The sequence below is a fragment of the Hypanus sabinus genome, chromosome 2 (assembly GCF_030144855.1).
Source record: "Hypanus sabinus isolate sHypSab1 chromosome 2, sHypSab1.hap1, whole genome shotgun sequence".
NCBI classification, from domain to species: Eukaryota; Metazoa; Chordata; class Chondrichthyes; order Myliobatiformes; family Dasyatidae; genus Hypanus; species Hypanus sabinus.
Genome location: NC_082707.1, coordinates 133,252,859 through 133,269,890, shown reverse-complemented (window position 1 = coordinate 133,269,890; position 17,032 = coordinate 133,252,859). Strand labels below are relative to the sequence as shown.

The 17,032-nt window shown below is 38.5% G+C and overlaps 1 protein-coding gene across 10 annotated transcripts in view; it reads right to left on the bottom strand.

Annotated features, from left to right (window-relative positions):
- Positions 1-17,032, bottom strand: part of LOC132384020 (gephyrin) — a 647,984-nt gene that overhangs the window by 507,983 nt on the left and 122,969 nt on the right. The window lies entirely within an intron of this gene.

Below are 17,032 nucleotides of genomic sequence, written 5' to 3'. Positions count from 1 at the left end.
AAAGAAGAACAGTCTACAAATAACTTGTGTCACTGAAAAAACTACTCCTTGGTTGATGCCATCAAATTCACCAAGTCAGTTATCAAGAAGAGGCTTAGTTTGACTGGGAACCACAGCAACATGACGTGAAAGAGAACTTAAATTGTCTAAAATGTCTCTCCTTTAATGGACTGTAAGCATTTTGAACTTTCGCAGTACTTCTTTGAAGAACTGTTTTTGCAACATTGCTTTAAGAACTGTTTAAGCTGCCACACAGCAGCTGATTTCCAGTTGCGTTAGCTGTTTGTTTACTTTTGGGGTTTGTTTTTCAGTGTTTAATAAATGTTTTATTCGTTATATAAAAAAAGAGAAGAGGCTTCATTTAGAGATAAGCAGCATCAAAGAACTTGTCTGAGCACTGAAAATTCATCATGTGCTATGGTCAACTACTAAGAAACAACTACCTGACTGTCTCACAAAGAAGAGAGTTCCAGCTCCTGTGCTGTTAGAGGCACTTGGTACCTCAAGAATTGTATTAACATCAAGGGTTAGAACTAATTCTTATATCCTAATAGACATTTGAATTTTTTGCAAATTTAATTATAATACATAATTAAAAATATGGGAGATTGTTGAGTTCTGCTTATTTGGACTATGTAAGTACTTAGTGCGCGTGCACTAAAAATGAGAAAGGGAAATTGTGGGATGTAAAGGTGGCGGCCTTCAGGTATTAAATGGAGGCATTGAAAGTAAAGTTGTTTAAACAAAAGAAAAATGTGTCCTTATTGTTTGAGCATTAACAGTGTCTGCTATAATGCATTTAGGGAACACCAACTAGAGAAGAAAATGTATGTTATTGATATTGTATGTATGATGTATGATATTGTAAAGGAAACATGAGATATTTAGAGAATTAACAAGCAAGGAAGTGTGAGTTGTGTCTCACAAAAAGTTATATTTTCAGGTCTAAGTTCCAATGTACGATCTAGACCTGAAATGTCAACTACCCTGCCACCACAGATGCCTCTGGACGCACTAAGTTCTTCCAGCATTTTGCTTTTGGCTCCAGATTACAGTATTTATAGTCTCTTGAAGAAAATACTAATCAGGAAAACTGAATTATTATGTGCAGTGCTCATCACCAATGTAGGAAGGATGCAATAACATGACAGAGAGTAGAGCAACCATTTATTTATGTATTCTATTTATTTAATGACATCAGAATGTTTTCAGGACAGCAAAAATCCTACCTATGAAGAATTAAGAGTTTATATGAATTTTATTTCCATTTGGAACAGAGTGAGTTGAGAGCAGAATTATCTGAGAAGTATTAAATTATACTGGTCAAGATAGAGTAGATAATATGAATAATAATATTACTCAAACTGAATAAATAATCAGACTATATAGAATCTACAGTGGTGCTAGAAAGTTTGTGAACACTATTGAATTTTTTTCTATTTCTGCATAAATATGACCTAAAATGTGATCAGATCTTCACTTGTCCTAGAACTAGATAAAGAGAAACTAATTAAATAAATAACACAAAAACATTATACTTGTTCATTTATTTATTGAGAATTTTTTTCTCTGTGTAGCTTTTGATGACAATGACATAATTAGGCTGCTAGGCCTCTTGCACTGTAAATTTCCTTAATGCTTTGGAAGGCAAAAAAAGGTCTGGAAAAATGAGGGGTAAAGAAAAGACAAGAGGGCAAAGATATAAAGAACAGAAAAATGGAGAAAGAGAGTTAGTTTGCTCAATTGACCTAAGGAGATTTTAGAAGTGGATGTTCAATAGTCTAGAAATGTTACTTCTTACTTTCACAATGAAGTACTAACAGTGCAGACCAAAATGCATTATTAAAGAATAGTAATGCATCTGCAAAATTAAGATGATCAAAGTTAAAAAATTTTAACCATAAAAAACAAACAACTGCAATTTTGGCATCATGGAAACACAAAAGAGACTGCAGATGCTGAAAATCTGGAGGAACTCAACAGGTCTGGTAGAATCAATGGAGGATACTGAACAGTCAACATTTCAACCTGAGACCATACAACAGGACTGGAAAGAAGGCAGAAGCCAGAATGAAAAAGTGGGCGGAATGGGGACAAGTACAAGCTGGCGGGTGTTAGAGGAATCCAGATGAGGGGGAATGTAGGTAGGTAGGGGAGGGTGTAAATGGGATTGACGTAAGAAGCTAGGATGTGATAGGTAGAAGAGACAAAAGGCTGAATAAGTAGGAATCTGATAGGAGACGATAGGATAAAGGGAAGGAGATGGGGAGCCAGAGGGAGGAAGGTGTGAATGAAGGCATAGGAGAGAAAGAAAATGGGTAAAGGGGCCAGAGGGATGAGGGAAAACAAAATGGGGAAGTAAAGGTGAGTGGTTACAAGAGGTTAGCAACTTTAAAATTCCTCAGTGTATTTATTTCAGAGGACCTGTCCTGAGCTCAGCATGCAAGTACAATTACGAAGAAATCACATCAGCAACTCTACTTCCTTAGAAATTTGCAAAGATTCAGCATGACATTTAAAACTTTGACAAACTTCTCGCAATGTGTGATGCAGAGCATATTGACTGGTTGTATCACAGCCTGGAATGGAAACACTAATGCCTTTGAACAGAAAATCCTACAATATGTCATGGATATGACCCAATCCATCACAGATAAAGTACATTTACATGGATTACTGTCACAGGAATGCAGCATGCATCATCAGGAAACCCCCACCACACAGGTCATGCTCCTCTCTCACTGCTGTCATCAAGCAGGTGGTACAGGAGCCTCAGGACTCTCATCACCAGATTCAGGAACAGTTATTACCCTTTAACCATCAGGCTTTTGAACTGGTGAGGATAACCTCACTCTACTTCACCTCCCCCATTACTGAACTGTTCCCACAACCTATGGAGTCACTTTCAAGGGTTCTTCATCTCATGTTCTTGATATTTATTGCTTATTTATTTATTTGTTTGTTTATTTATATTATTATTTCTTTTTACTTTTGTATTTGTGCAGTTTGTTGTCTTTTGCATATTAGTTGTTTGACCACCTTGTTGGATGCCATCCTTCATTGATACAATTGTGGTTCTTGAATTTACTAGTACGCCTGCAAGAAAACAAATCTCAGGGTTGTATATGGTAGCAGATATGTACTTTAATAATAAATTTACAATACACTTTGAACTTTGAAATTGATTTTGATGCCCTCAGGTGGGAGATTATCATGACAGATACAAGGCATAGTCCTTCTCATCTGTGTCTAGCTTTAATATAGCAGTAGAAAAGACCATCGACAGACATGTCAGTGTGAGAATAGGAAGTGGAATTAAAACGGCTGGCCACTGGAAGATCCTGGCTGTTAAAGCGCATGGAGCAAAGGTGTTCAACGAAGCAATTTCTGAATCTATATCAGGCTTCACCGGGAGCACTGGATGACATAGATGGATTCACATCTCAAATGCTGCCTCACTTGTTCAGGGCCATGAATGGTGGTGTGTTTGGGGTGGGGGGGGGTAGGGGGTTGTAGCATTAGACTGGCTGCGGAGTGAAGTGCCAGGTGAGGGGTCATTGGGGAGGGAAAAGCAGGAAAGGGAATCACAGAAAGATCCCATTCCTGTTAAGTATTTTGGCATAACATTTTCTACAATTAAATATGCACCATTGTTAAACTTATATTAAAATAAACTATAGAAATTGTACCAAACTATATGGGCTCTTTTTAACCATGATGAAGATATTCTCTTACAATTGTATTATATGCGATGCAGAGGTTCTGCAAGGCTGTATGTATATGGCTGTAGTTTGTCAAAGTCTGGCATCAGCCTTAGCGGTCAAACTGAGATCAGGAGCCTGCCAACAACACAGAATTAAATAATTTTTCATTCCTTACACAACCTGGTACAGAGATTGTAGAGTTAAAAACACAAAAATAATTAGAAGCTATTTGAAATACATCCTGCAATTAGGCTGATTATAAAATTTTCTACCATTTTACTACTGACAGCATTTTCCTTAAAAGTGTAAAATTCACTGTAATACTGTTCTCTATGAATTCAGAGAATTATTACAGGAAGTAACAGGGACCAGATCTTATCTTTATTTCTTATTTTGATCTTGACTTTGAAGTCACAAAATAGAAATTTTACAATATATTCCACAACCAACTTTTTAAATACCTCCAGACATGATCAATTATTTCACATGACATGAGTAAAACATTAAAAGATCTAAAGTAACACAAACAAAATGCTGCAGGAACTCAGCAGATCAGGCAAATCTATGAAAATGAATAGGTAGTTGATGTTTCATGCCAAGACCCTTCAGTTCTAAAGAAGAATCTCAGCCCAAAACATCGACTGTTTACTCTTTTCCATAGATGCTACCTGACCGTCTGGATTCCTCCAACATTTTGTGTGTGTTGCTTTGGATTTCCAGCATCTGCAGACTTGCTCATGTTTATTAGAAGATCTATCCTGCAACAATTTATATATGATTTGTTGATACAAATTTTCTGATAAATTACAAAAAACTGCAGTCAAGTCATATTTTAGCTAAGTAAAATATCTCTAACTTGAAATATATGAGGGCAAAGACTGAAGTGGCTTTAACCAGCTCCAACTGAGAGCCATGCAGGAAGACAGGCAGTTGTTGATTGTGCAGATATATTAGCAGAGGATCAAAAACAAGATCATATGTGACAGAGCTGAAAGTAAGCCAAGACAGTGTACTATTAAGAAAGTAACAATCCATATAAATCTGTACAAATGGGTTAAATTACTGATGTTGCCAACTGTAAGTAATGGGTGGTAGTAGATGGAGTGAATTTTGCCTGGAGGTCAGTGACCAGTGCTGTTCCAAGCAGATCCACCTGGACTCCTGCTCTTTGTGATTTTTAAAAATGATTTGGATGAGGAAGTGGAAGGATGGATTAGTAAATTTGCAGATGACACAAAGGTTGATGGTGTTGTTGAAAGTATAAGAAGTTGTTGTAGGTTATAATACAACATTGATAAGATGCAGAGCTGAGCTGAGAAGTGGCAGATGGAATTTAATCCAGAAAGTGTGAAGTGATACACTTCGGAAGGTCAAACATGCAGAACAGAGTATAAAGTTAATGGCAGGATTCTTAGCAATGTAGAGGAATAGTGGAATCTTGGGATCCAGGTCCATGGATCCCCAGAGATGCTACACGAGTTTATAAGGTGGTTGAGAAGGTGTATGGTGTGTTAACCTTCAATAGTAGGGGGACTGAGTTCAAGAGCTACATGGTAATGTTGCATCCCTATAAAACTCTGTTTCCACTACACTTGGAGTATTGTGCTCAGTTCTAGTCACCCCATTATAAGAAGGATGTGGAAGCTTTACAGAGGGTGCAGATAATATTTACTAGGATGTCACCTGGATTACAGGCACGGCTTATGAGGAGAGGTTGAGTGAGCTGGATCTTTTCAATTTGGAGCAAAGGAGGATGAGAGTTGACTTGATAGGTGTATAAGATAATAAGAAGCATGCCTTTTTCTCAAGATGAAAATGTCAAAATCAAGAGAGCACAATTTTAAGGCAATTGAAGGTGGGGGGTGATGGTTTGGGGAATGTCAAAGGTACTTTTTTTTTAAAACAGAGAGTAGCAACTGCATGGAACATGCTGCCAGGCAGAGGGAGATAAATTAGGCACATGGATAAGAAAAAGATTGAAGGCTTTGTGAGAGGAAAATGTTAGATTGAGTTGGGTAAAAGCTTGGTTCAATATTGTAGGCCACAGTTAGCGCCTGTACTGTGCTGTTAACAATAAGACAATATCGGTAAGAAATTTATATTACCTTCACCCCTGTCTGCACAGCTTATAGCCAGTCTGTATGTCTGACAGCAGTGGTCTGTTGTTCTGGCAGTTGGTCTAAATGAAGTGAAATATAGGTGGAAGGCAGAATGGATATCCTGTTCTCAGAGAAAGCACTCCAGAAGGAAATGAGAGCAGGAACAGCAGAGAATATTAGGAGTTAAGCAATGAAGAAAAGAATACAGTCCAAAAAGTAGATCAAAGCCACAAGAGATTCTGCACATACTGGAAATCTTGAGCAACACACACAAAATGCTGAAGGCATTCAGCAAATCAGGCAGTATCTACAGAGGAAAATTAAACAATGTTTGGGCTGAACTGGAAAGTAAGGAATGCAGAATAAGAAGGGGGGAGGAGAGGAGTACAAGCTGGCAGGTGATAGGTGAGACTAGGTGAGAGGAAACTGTATGGCTAGGGAATGATGTGAGAAGACAAAAAGGGCAGAAAAAGGAATCTGATATGAGTGGACAATGGATTGGGGAATAAAGGGAAGGAAATAGGGAACTAAACAAAAGTCATGAGGGCAGGGAAGGAGAAAGGAAGGAGTGAGAGGGCCACGAGAATTCAAGGGGTAAGGAAAAGGTCGAACAAGTTAGGTCTTTATTCTTTGGAGCGTAGAAAGTTGAGGGGGGACTTGATAGAGGTATTTAAAATTATGAAGGGGATAGATAAAGTTGACATGGATAGGCTTTTTCCATTAAGAGTAGGGGAGGTTCAAACAAGAGGACATGAGTTGAGAGTTAAGGGGCAAAAGTTTAGGGGTAACACAAGGGGGAACTTCTTTACTCAGAGTGGTAGCTATGTGGAATGAGCTTTCAGTAGAAGTGGTAGAGGCAGGTTTGATTTTGTCATTTAAAAAAAAACTGGATAGGTATATGGACAGGAAAGGAATGGAGGGTTATGGACTGAGTGCAGGTAGGTGGGACTAGGTGAGAGTAAGCGTTCGGCACAGACTAGAAGGGCCAAGATGGCCTGTTTCCGTGCTGCAATTGGTATATGGTTATATGGTTACAAGTGGAGAGGGAACAGACTTAAGTTGTTACCAAAAATTCAAGAAATCAAAGTTCATGCCATCAGGTGTGAAGTTTGATTGCCTTTTCAGCCCCTATATGTAGAAAGTAATGCCACCCAGTTACAACTATAATTTTATGCCTAATATGTGCAGTATAAATAAGCAGCATATTTTATCATATTAATGTCCTATCCATAAACATCTCTCACAATTACATGTGACATTTACGTGCTACCAACTAAGTGGATCATACTTCAAACGTTAAGACTTCTTACAATTCATTGCTTCAATGGTCTTTCTTTGTACTTACAACATTCAAAATGCTTTTAGCACTTCATGGTGTTATTTTTCTGCACTCTAATTTAACAACCTCAGGCTTCTTGAAAATGTTTTTTACTAAATAAGTACATTTAAAGGATAAGCAACTGACGTAATGTGGGAAACACACATCCAATTTGCTCACAACAAATTCCCTCAAACAGTAATGCGACAATAACCAGATAAACTGTTTTTAAGATGTTGCTTGAAGAATAAATATTGGAGAGGATACCAAGGATAACCCTCTTATTCCTGTTCCAAATGTGCCATTGGATATTTTACTGTACATCCAATTGGTATGGAAGACAAGACTCAATTTATCAAAAAATAACTGTTCAGATAATATTACACTGGAGTGTAAAACCAGATTTTGGGCTTAACTTACAACAATAAGTATTTATCTTTTAACTTTTTTGTAGTCTGTCAATTAACTTTCTCTTAACAGACTGGTATGCATTTTCATATCATTTAGATAACTTTATTTTAAGCAAGCTTCTTTCCAAGTCTGAATAAGTAACTTTCTGATTATCCATAAATGACATTTATGGCATCATCTTTACCTATTCCATTAGTTGTTTCTTAAAGACAAAATTTATATATTTCTGAAGGAGTTTCGTCAAATTTTCAACCTCTCACTGCTGTAGTCAGAGGTTCCCACCTGCTTCAGAAGGGCATCAATCTTACCAGTGCTCAAGAGCAGGGTGAGCTGCCTCAACAACTATTGCCCAGTTGTACTGATATCTACTATGATGAAGTGTTTTGAGAGGTTGATCATGGCCAGAATTAACTCCTGCCTAAGCTGGGACCTGGACCCACTGCACTTTGCCTACTGACACAATAGGTCTACAGCGATGCAGTCTCATTGGCTCTCCGCTCAGTCTTAGATTACCTGGACAACAGCAATACCTACACCAGGTTGCTGTTTATTAATTACAGCTCAGCGTCTAACAGCACCATGCCCTTGGTACTCATCAACAAGCCTCAAATCCTGGGTCTTTGTACCTCCCGCTGCAACTGGATCCTTGACTTCCTCATTGGAGACCATAGCCAGTGCGATCAGAAATAACATCTCCTCCTTGCTGACAATCATCACTGTCACACCGCAAGGATACATGATTAGCCTGCTGCTCTTCCCACTCTACAACCATGACTATGTGGCTATGCACAGCTCAAACACTATCTATAAAATTTGATGATGACATAAAGTTATCGGCAGAACCTCAAATGGTGAAGGGAAGGCATACAGGAGTGATTGGCTGATTTGTGACAGCAACAACCTTGCACTCAATGTCTGTAAGACCAAGGGACTGATTGTGGACTTCAGGTAGAAGAAATCAAGGGAACACTATCAGTCCTCATCAAGGGATCAATTGTGGAAACAGTACGCAGTTTCAAATTTCAGGATGTCAACATCACAGAAGATCTATCCTGGGCCCAACATATTGATGCAATTATGAAGTAGGCATTTCACTGGCTATATTTCGAGATTGAGGAGATTTGGACTCCAACAAGATTCCAAAGACTCCAACAAATTTCTACAGATGTACAATGGGGTGTATCTAACTGGTTGCATTACTGTCTGGTATGGAGGGGCCACTGCACAGGATCAGAAAAAGCTGCAGATGGTTACAAACTTGCTCAGCTCCATCATGAGCACTAGCCACCCGCCCCAGCATCAATGACATCACTAAAAATTCATTATCTCTAAGAGATGGCATCCATCATTAAGGACCACCATCACTCAGGACACGCTCTCTTCTTATTACAGGTTAACCTTCTATAATCCGGCACCATTAGAACCTGTGGAGTGCTAGATTAGTGAAAATGCTGAATTACAGAAGGATCACATTAAGCAATAGCTAACTAACTCATTATACCTTTAAAATATCATGTAAATCAGTACAAGTTACATTATAAAGAAACAGAAATATTAAATGAGTAGCAAGTGAAATTTTAATAAAATAATATACTGTACAGGCACAGATAAAATAAAGGGTGTAGGTAAATGTACAGGAATTAACTTGTACAGAGCAGTTGAGCACTTCCACTTCTAAAGCCAGACGTTTAATATACCTTTAGGCAAAGTTACATGTCTGCAAGTGTGGGGTTGTCAGGATCACCAACATCTTCATCTTGAAAAATGAGTGAAGCATCAGGAACCGGTGCTGAAACTGGCACAACAGTTTCTTCAAAAACTGTTGATGTTGGTTGCAGCACATCTGGGTAAGCAGAAGCAGAAGTCAGAGAAAAGAGGTCTTCTATACACTACATTTTACATGACCGCCACGCGGTCAGGGATTCGGTGCTGGGCTCTTCCCTCTTCACTCGCAGTTACTGAAGGAATCCTCGTTAGTTTCTTTTCCTCTGCTTAGTAATATGCTTAAATTCAGCGGTTCACCATGTCTGATCTGAGGTCATAGGCAGAAGAGAACGGAGTGCGCGACTGCCAGCAAGCAGGTGAGAAAGTGGACGGACCCAGCGTGTGCCAGCTCCCCCGCCGCTGGTGGGTGAGATGGGTGGATGCCGGGCAGCCGCGCCTCACGCATATGATCTTAATAAATACAGGGAAACAAGCAGGAATCACCCATCTGTGCTTATAAGGGCACGCCAACACATGAACAGATCTAGCGCAACCAAAACAATGCACAGGAGATTGTTACGGTGGTCCAGGAAATTTGAAATTACAGTTGCGCAGAAATTTGAAATCAGTGCCGGATTATCGAAGGTAGTCGGATTAGTGAAGGTTGACTGTACTACCATCAGAGAGGACTTAAATGATCCTGAACACTCAACATTTAAGAAACAGCTTTTACACCTCTGCCATCAGATTTCTGAATGGACAATGAACCCACCTACTGCTCTCCTTTTGCACTACTGATATAATCACATTTTTTAAAGTGTAGTTCTTTATGTTTTGCACTGTATTGCTGTTGCAACACAACAAATTTCACAACATGTCAGTGGTATTAAACCTGATTCTGGTTTAAATTTCTTCATTGGACCTAAATATACTGATGTTTTACTGGCAATTCTGCTGAGAACACTTATAATACCCACTGCACTGCTAGCTTGTCTCCAATTTCCTCATTCAAACACTCCAAAATAAAAGTTTAAAAAAATGGATGTCAGATGTTAAGGCTTAACTGTTAAATTTTTGACTGATCCTCAAAAGAAGCACAAAAATACTGAGCTGAGGGGTGAAATAACTTTTGAATGTGACTCTCTGCTTATGCCAGGAATAAGCTGACATATGTTCTCATTGATTTAAATAGGTTTTCCAACTTTTACTGGAACGCCAAGTGCAGGTAAGAAGTTTTATTTTACTTCCCATTTTAAATTCATTTAAATGTTAAGTATTTTTGTTTTGTATTAGTATTTACTGAATGAATTATTTTTAAATGTCTCAGATTATTACATACACTTTTTATTAATAGATACACAAGGATACATATTTATGACTGTGTAGCTAAATTTAGCTCAAACACCACCTATAAATTTGCCGATGACATTATTGTTGTTGGAAGAATTTCAGATGAAGAGGCATACAGGAATGAACCAAATAAGCTGTTTGAGTGGTGCCATAACAATACCTTGCATACAACATCAGCAAGACCATGAAATTAATTATGAACTTCAGGAAGGGGAAGATAGGGCAACATATACAAGTCCACACTAAGGAGTCAGCATTGGAAAAGGGTAAGTAGCTTCACTTCTTGGATGTTAACATTCCAGAGAATCTATGTTGTGCTGAAAACAACAATGAAATCACGAAGAAGGGACACCAGAAATGACACAGAAGGGGCACCTGCCTCATCAGGAGTTTGAGGAGATTCAGAATAAATATTCTTACAATTGCTATAGATTTATGATGGAGAGCATCCTGACTGGTTGCATAACTGCCTGGTATGGAGGCTCCAATGCACAGAGTTGCAAGGAACTGCAGAGAATTGTAGACTCAGCCACATCTATTTCAGCACAACTGTCCCCATTATTGAGGTCATGCTCAAGAAGTGGTGCCTGTATCCATCACTAAGGATTCTTACCAGCAGGGACATGCCCTCTTCTTAATACTATCATCAGGGAGAAAGTATAGAAGATGGAAGACCCACACTCAACAATTCAGAAAAAGTTTCTTCCCCTCCACAATCAGATTTCAAGAATATTAACACAATATTTTTTGTATTAGGTACTTATTTTGTAATTTATAATAATGTTATGCCTTTGTAGTTCTTTCGGCGCTGCAAAACAACTAATTTCCTATAACTAAATCAGTGATAACAATTCTGAATCTCATAACGGATCTTGCCAACAGGAAGTTGTCTAAAAGCTATTAGATCTATCAAGAATGGGTCTCAAGGTGTTAGTGTTGCTCGTCGGTTGCTTGGATTGCTTGGACTCAGCATGATCTAGTAAAATGATATTGGTAGAATAATGTGGCATTGGAATTAAACTATGACATACAAAAACAGAATGAACACCAAGGAGAAAATAAATTGGTGTTGGTGGTGGCATCCGTCGGTCTCGAGAGACCATGGATCTGCGCCTGGGCAGGGTTGTATGGGAGACAGGCAGTTGCCCAAGCTGCAGGCCTTCCCCTCTCCACACCACCAATGTTGTCCAAGGGAAGGGCACTAGGACCCATGCAGCTTGGCACCGGTGACATCGCAGAGCAATGTGTTGTTAAGTGCCTTGCTCAAGGACACAAACACGCTGCCTCAGCTGAGGCTCGAACCAGTGACCTTCAGGTTACTTGGTGTAGCAAAATGGTAATTATAATGTTAATAGCCAAGGAAATTGCAAAAAGGCAGTGGTTCACTTTTGTTCTAGACTGGTGCAGAATATTAAAACAAAATATCTGTTTCCAAATAGTTAACTGTTGTGTATTTAATATTTTAGTAATCTTTGAGTAATAATGTAAATATTGCTGTTTACATAATTCATTATGTAAGAAATACTGTACAAGAATGGCATACATGATTACACTACCACATCATAAAGAAAAAGAAACTAAGCAGACAAGATCCCGACTCGTGTTTTTCTGTCAATTAGTTTCTGGAATTACAAAACATAAAATAATCACAAGGAACTTCTAACATAAGAGCTAAAAAATCAAGTTCAAACCTCATAAATATTCCTTCTAAAGACCACATATAGTTCATCCTATCCTGGACAAATCTTAATAAAAATTAATTTATTATTATTTCTGGAGATCAATATTGTCAAACCATTTTTTTTGCTCATAAAACCAACAAACTTTTGGCATGATCAGCACTGCTGTGAAAGCTTAACTATCAAAAATGAACAGTGTGCTTAAGTCTGTACATCAGAATTTGGCTACATATCGGTAGACTTAAAATGGAAAATACCATTAAAATAAGGTTTACAAAATGATAATCACAAGCTCTATGTTAGCATTTTAATTTAGAAATACGAACTATACACAGTTTGATTTCCTAACATCTCTAACATATTTCACACACAAAACTATCAGCTGAGGTCATGACTCTTGGAATGCTAAAAATTAATAAAAATACCTGTTTCATCAAAAGATTTTGTGGACTCTTTCATACAAGACATAGAATTCAGTTAATCCCTTTTCTTCCTACCTCAGTTGCCAACTAATTTGATATCCCATTTCCAACAAAGTATTTGGAATATAAAACCTTGAATAACTCCTTATGATTTTTTGTGATTTTAATCCCCAAGTATATAAAAAAGTCATTAACTAATTTAAAAGGTAAATTTCCATAAATTGGAACCTGTCTATTTAAGGGGAACAATTCACTCTTATTAAGATTCAATTTATACCCGGAATAATTACTAAACTGAGCCAACAATGATATAACTGCAGGAATGGATTTCTCAGGATCAGAAATGTATAATAACAAGTCATCTGCGTATAATGATAACTTGTGTATATCCATCCCGCGAGTAATGCCAAAAATGTTAGGTGATTCTCTAATAGCAATTGCCAAAGGTTCCAAAGCAATATCAAATAATAACGAACTAAGAGGACAGCCTTGCCTGGTACCCCGAAAGAAACGAAAAAAGGGAGATCTTTGATTGTTAGTAAAAACCGAGGCTACTGGTGTATGATATATCAATTTAATCCAGGATATAAATGTCGGACTAAAATTAAACTTCTCAAGCACAGTAAATAAATACGGTCATTCAACTCTGTCAAATGCTTTCTCCGCATCTAATGAAATGACACATTCTGAGGCGCTGCGTGAAGGAGTATAAACAATATTCAATAATCTCCTAATATTGAAAAAAGAATAACAATTTTTAATAAAACCAGTTTGATCCTCTGAGATAATTTGAGGTAATACCTTCTCCAGCCTGGTCGCCAGTAACTTGGAAAAGATCTTGGAATCTACTTTCAATAAGGATATCGGTCTATAGGATGCACAGTCAGTAGGGTCTTTATCTTTTTTCAACAAATCTTTTCAAGATTTTTATAACTCCCTGTATCATTCTGAATTTCCTCATGATCATAATCATGATTTTTTTGGGAAATTGAATTTTCCAAAATTATCATCAGAAGATCTTTTAATATTAGAAACTCCTTTTACGGATGTAGAAATTAAAGGTGTTATTTCCTCTATGAACTCAGGTAAAGCACCAGGTCGAGATGGGTATACAGTTGAATTTTTGAAGTTTTTTTCCCTCTACTCTTTCTCCTTGGTTATGCAGGGTTTTTGAAGAAGCAATTAGACTAGGTAAATTACCACAATCTTTTTATAGAGCTTCCATTTCTTTAATATTGAAAAAAGATAAAGACCCTATTGACTGCATCCTATAGACCAATATCCTTATTGAAAATAAAACCAAACTTTTAAAAATGCCTTTTTTTTTCAAATCCTCTTTGGCACTAATCCTTCCATCTCTGCATTCTTTGAGCTCTGTAACCTTCTGAATCATCAGTGCTCCTCTAATTTTGGTCTTTTGAACATTCTATCATCACTCACTGTGCCTCACTTCCTGATACCTAACTCCAGAATTTATACCTAACTTTATTTCCTCCGTTAGGTGTTTTTCAGCAGTATCTGGGAAATATACCAAACATCTAGACAACTTCCATGCCACTGTATCAAATTTTATTTCATGATACTCCTTTAAAGAACCTTCAATGTTTTACTAGATAAAAAGCACAATATAAATGCACTTTATACTTGCAAGAATACAAATCAAATTTAAACTACATTCTAGCAGTTCTATAATAAAGTCCTGCAAAACAGAAGTTCTGGCTTTCAAAATTAGGAACACATAGCCTTTCATATCTACCTCTTTAATGCAATATACTGAATTCCTAATACTTTTTCTACACATAACATATACAAAACTGTCAGTCAGGTTCAGGAGTTCAGTATGAATTAATAAAAATATATCTGTTCTAAAGAAACCTAAGAAAGACAACTAAAATATATAACATGAAATATGTTTGAATGAGGCAGATAATTAATGTATAACATTACAAACAATCTAAACACTGCATCATGAAATGAAGTAATTTTTATTTTTGTTGAGTATGAAGGAAGAAAATACATGGAACCGGATAAAGATATAAGATTGTTGACCAGAAAGAACTACTGTTATGAATGCACCACAGCTCTGAGGGGCTGAAGGGGCGTGGGAGCCCCCTCCTTTGTGAGAATCGCAAGAGCACTAGTTGAGGGGGGGGTCAATAAACCCAGGAAACGGGAGAGAGAAAGACGTGCTGAATACCTCGTTCCACCGCGATGCAAAATAATGCGACATTGACCATTGTCTCATGGAGACCACGTGCAAGCCCTCCGGCAAAGTGGGCTGGTTGAGAGAGAGATTGCATCATCCCAACCTGATTGACATCTGAGACCCCGTGAGGAAGTATAAAGAAGGGTCTGGGGGAACACCCCCTTCAGACGCACCAGAGGAAACGCTAACGATCCCGTAGTAGCGGGAAGCCATTTGAAGGAAGCCACGTGTGTTGGATTCTGTGCCTGGAATCACGGAAAACCGCTTTTAGCTAACAACAGGGAAGCCCGCTCCCCTGATTCAACGGATTTGCTTCATAAAGACCTGGGCAAGTTTTCTTTTCTCACCAATCTCCCTCTCTCTCCAACAAGTGAAAACCCAGTGGTTCCCCCCCCCCACCCCCAAAAGCCAGAAGCCTGCAGGAATTTGAGTGACTTTTATATTTCCATCGGACAATATATTATCCCCTAGACCAGGGGTCAGCAACCTTTACCACTGAAAGAGCCACTTGGACCCGTTTCCCACAGAAAAGAAAACACTGGGAGCCGCAAAACCCGTTTGACATTTAAAATGAAATAACACTGCATACAACGTTTTTTTGCCTTTATGCTATGTATAAACAAACTATAATGTGTTGCATTTATGAAATTGATGAACTCCTGCAGAGAAAACGAAATTACATTTCTGCATGCAACAAAAACATTTTGAACTCCGAAAAAAAGACGTTGGGTTGAAAGTTACTTTTAAGTAAAATACTCAATGTCTATTTGAGTCCTTCTTGTATTTATGAAAAACGCCGAACTTAAATTTTCCGCCAGCAGCAAACCAAAAATAACATCAGCCAGCTGTCAGCCTGAAAAATAAAAGGACTATTTCACTGAACAATGAAAAAATATGAATATACATAAAATAATAGGCAATTAAAATATTTATCATACTTGGTTAATGGGATTTCTGCTCCTGGACCTCAGCGCACAGCGTCTGCACATCAGGGCTGTATGACGTCACCTTCATCTTTACACAGGATCGCAAGCTGTCATCTGTGAGGCGTGCGCGATGTTTGTTTTTAATAAAGTTCATGTTGGAGAACACCTGCTCACATACATATGTGGATCCAAAGATCGACAGGACTCCAAGCGCATACTTTTTCATGTTTACATAAATGTCGGGCATAGCATTCCATGTTTCGAACACAAGTTTGTCCGGTTTTGGAAGGTTTTCAATATCACTCCATTTGTGATTCTGAGCAAGAACGGCCTTCTGACGGGCAACATCTTCAAGGTCTGCTGTCAAGCGTCTAAACTTGGACACCCATATGTCTTTGTCGGCTATGTCGGCCAGTTCCATCTCAAGATCAGGTTGACTCACACCTGCCAATGCAGTCGTATTCAGTAGGGAAGGATCGATGCTTAAGGGAGTGACCGGGAAGGATAATGTGTTTTTTCCTCTCTGAACTCACAGAAGCGTTTCCCAAACGATGTTTGCATTGCGATGATTGCAGAATGTAAATACTCCGAAATTATCATGTCGTGACCTTGTTTGAACTCTCTCAAATTGGGGAAGTGAGACAAAGTGCCTTTCTGTAAATCTCTGGCAAGCACTGTCAACTTGCGCTCGAATGCCAAAACATCCTCCAACATGTGCAGGGCTGTGCGTCCTTTTCCCTGAAGAGCTGTGTTCAGCGTGTTCAGGTGCGCTGTCATGTCTACCATGAAGTGTAGCTTTTCCAGCCACTCTGGCTGTTCCAGCTCAGGAAAGGTGAGCCCTTTGCTGCCCAGGAAAGTTTTCACTTCTTCCAGACACGCGACAAAGCATTTCAGCACCTCCCCTTTGGACAGCCACCGGACTTTGTTGTGCAGCAGGAGATCAGAATAGGCGCTTTCCAGCTCGTCCAGTAACAAACGGAATTGACGGTGATTTAAACTTTTTGCCATTATTTTATTGACAATCTGAATGACAACATCCATTACTTCTGTGCATTCCGGAGGAAATGTTTGAGCGCACAGTGCCTCTTGGTGCAAGATGCAGTGAAAAGTCAGCAGCTTTCTGTCCAGCGACTTCTGCAGTAAAGCCACAAATCCCTTGTGTGTTCCCGTCATATTCGGTTCCCCATCAGTAGCTACTGACACCAGATGGGTG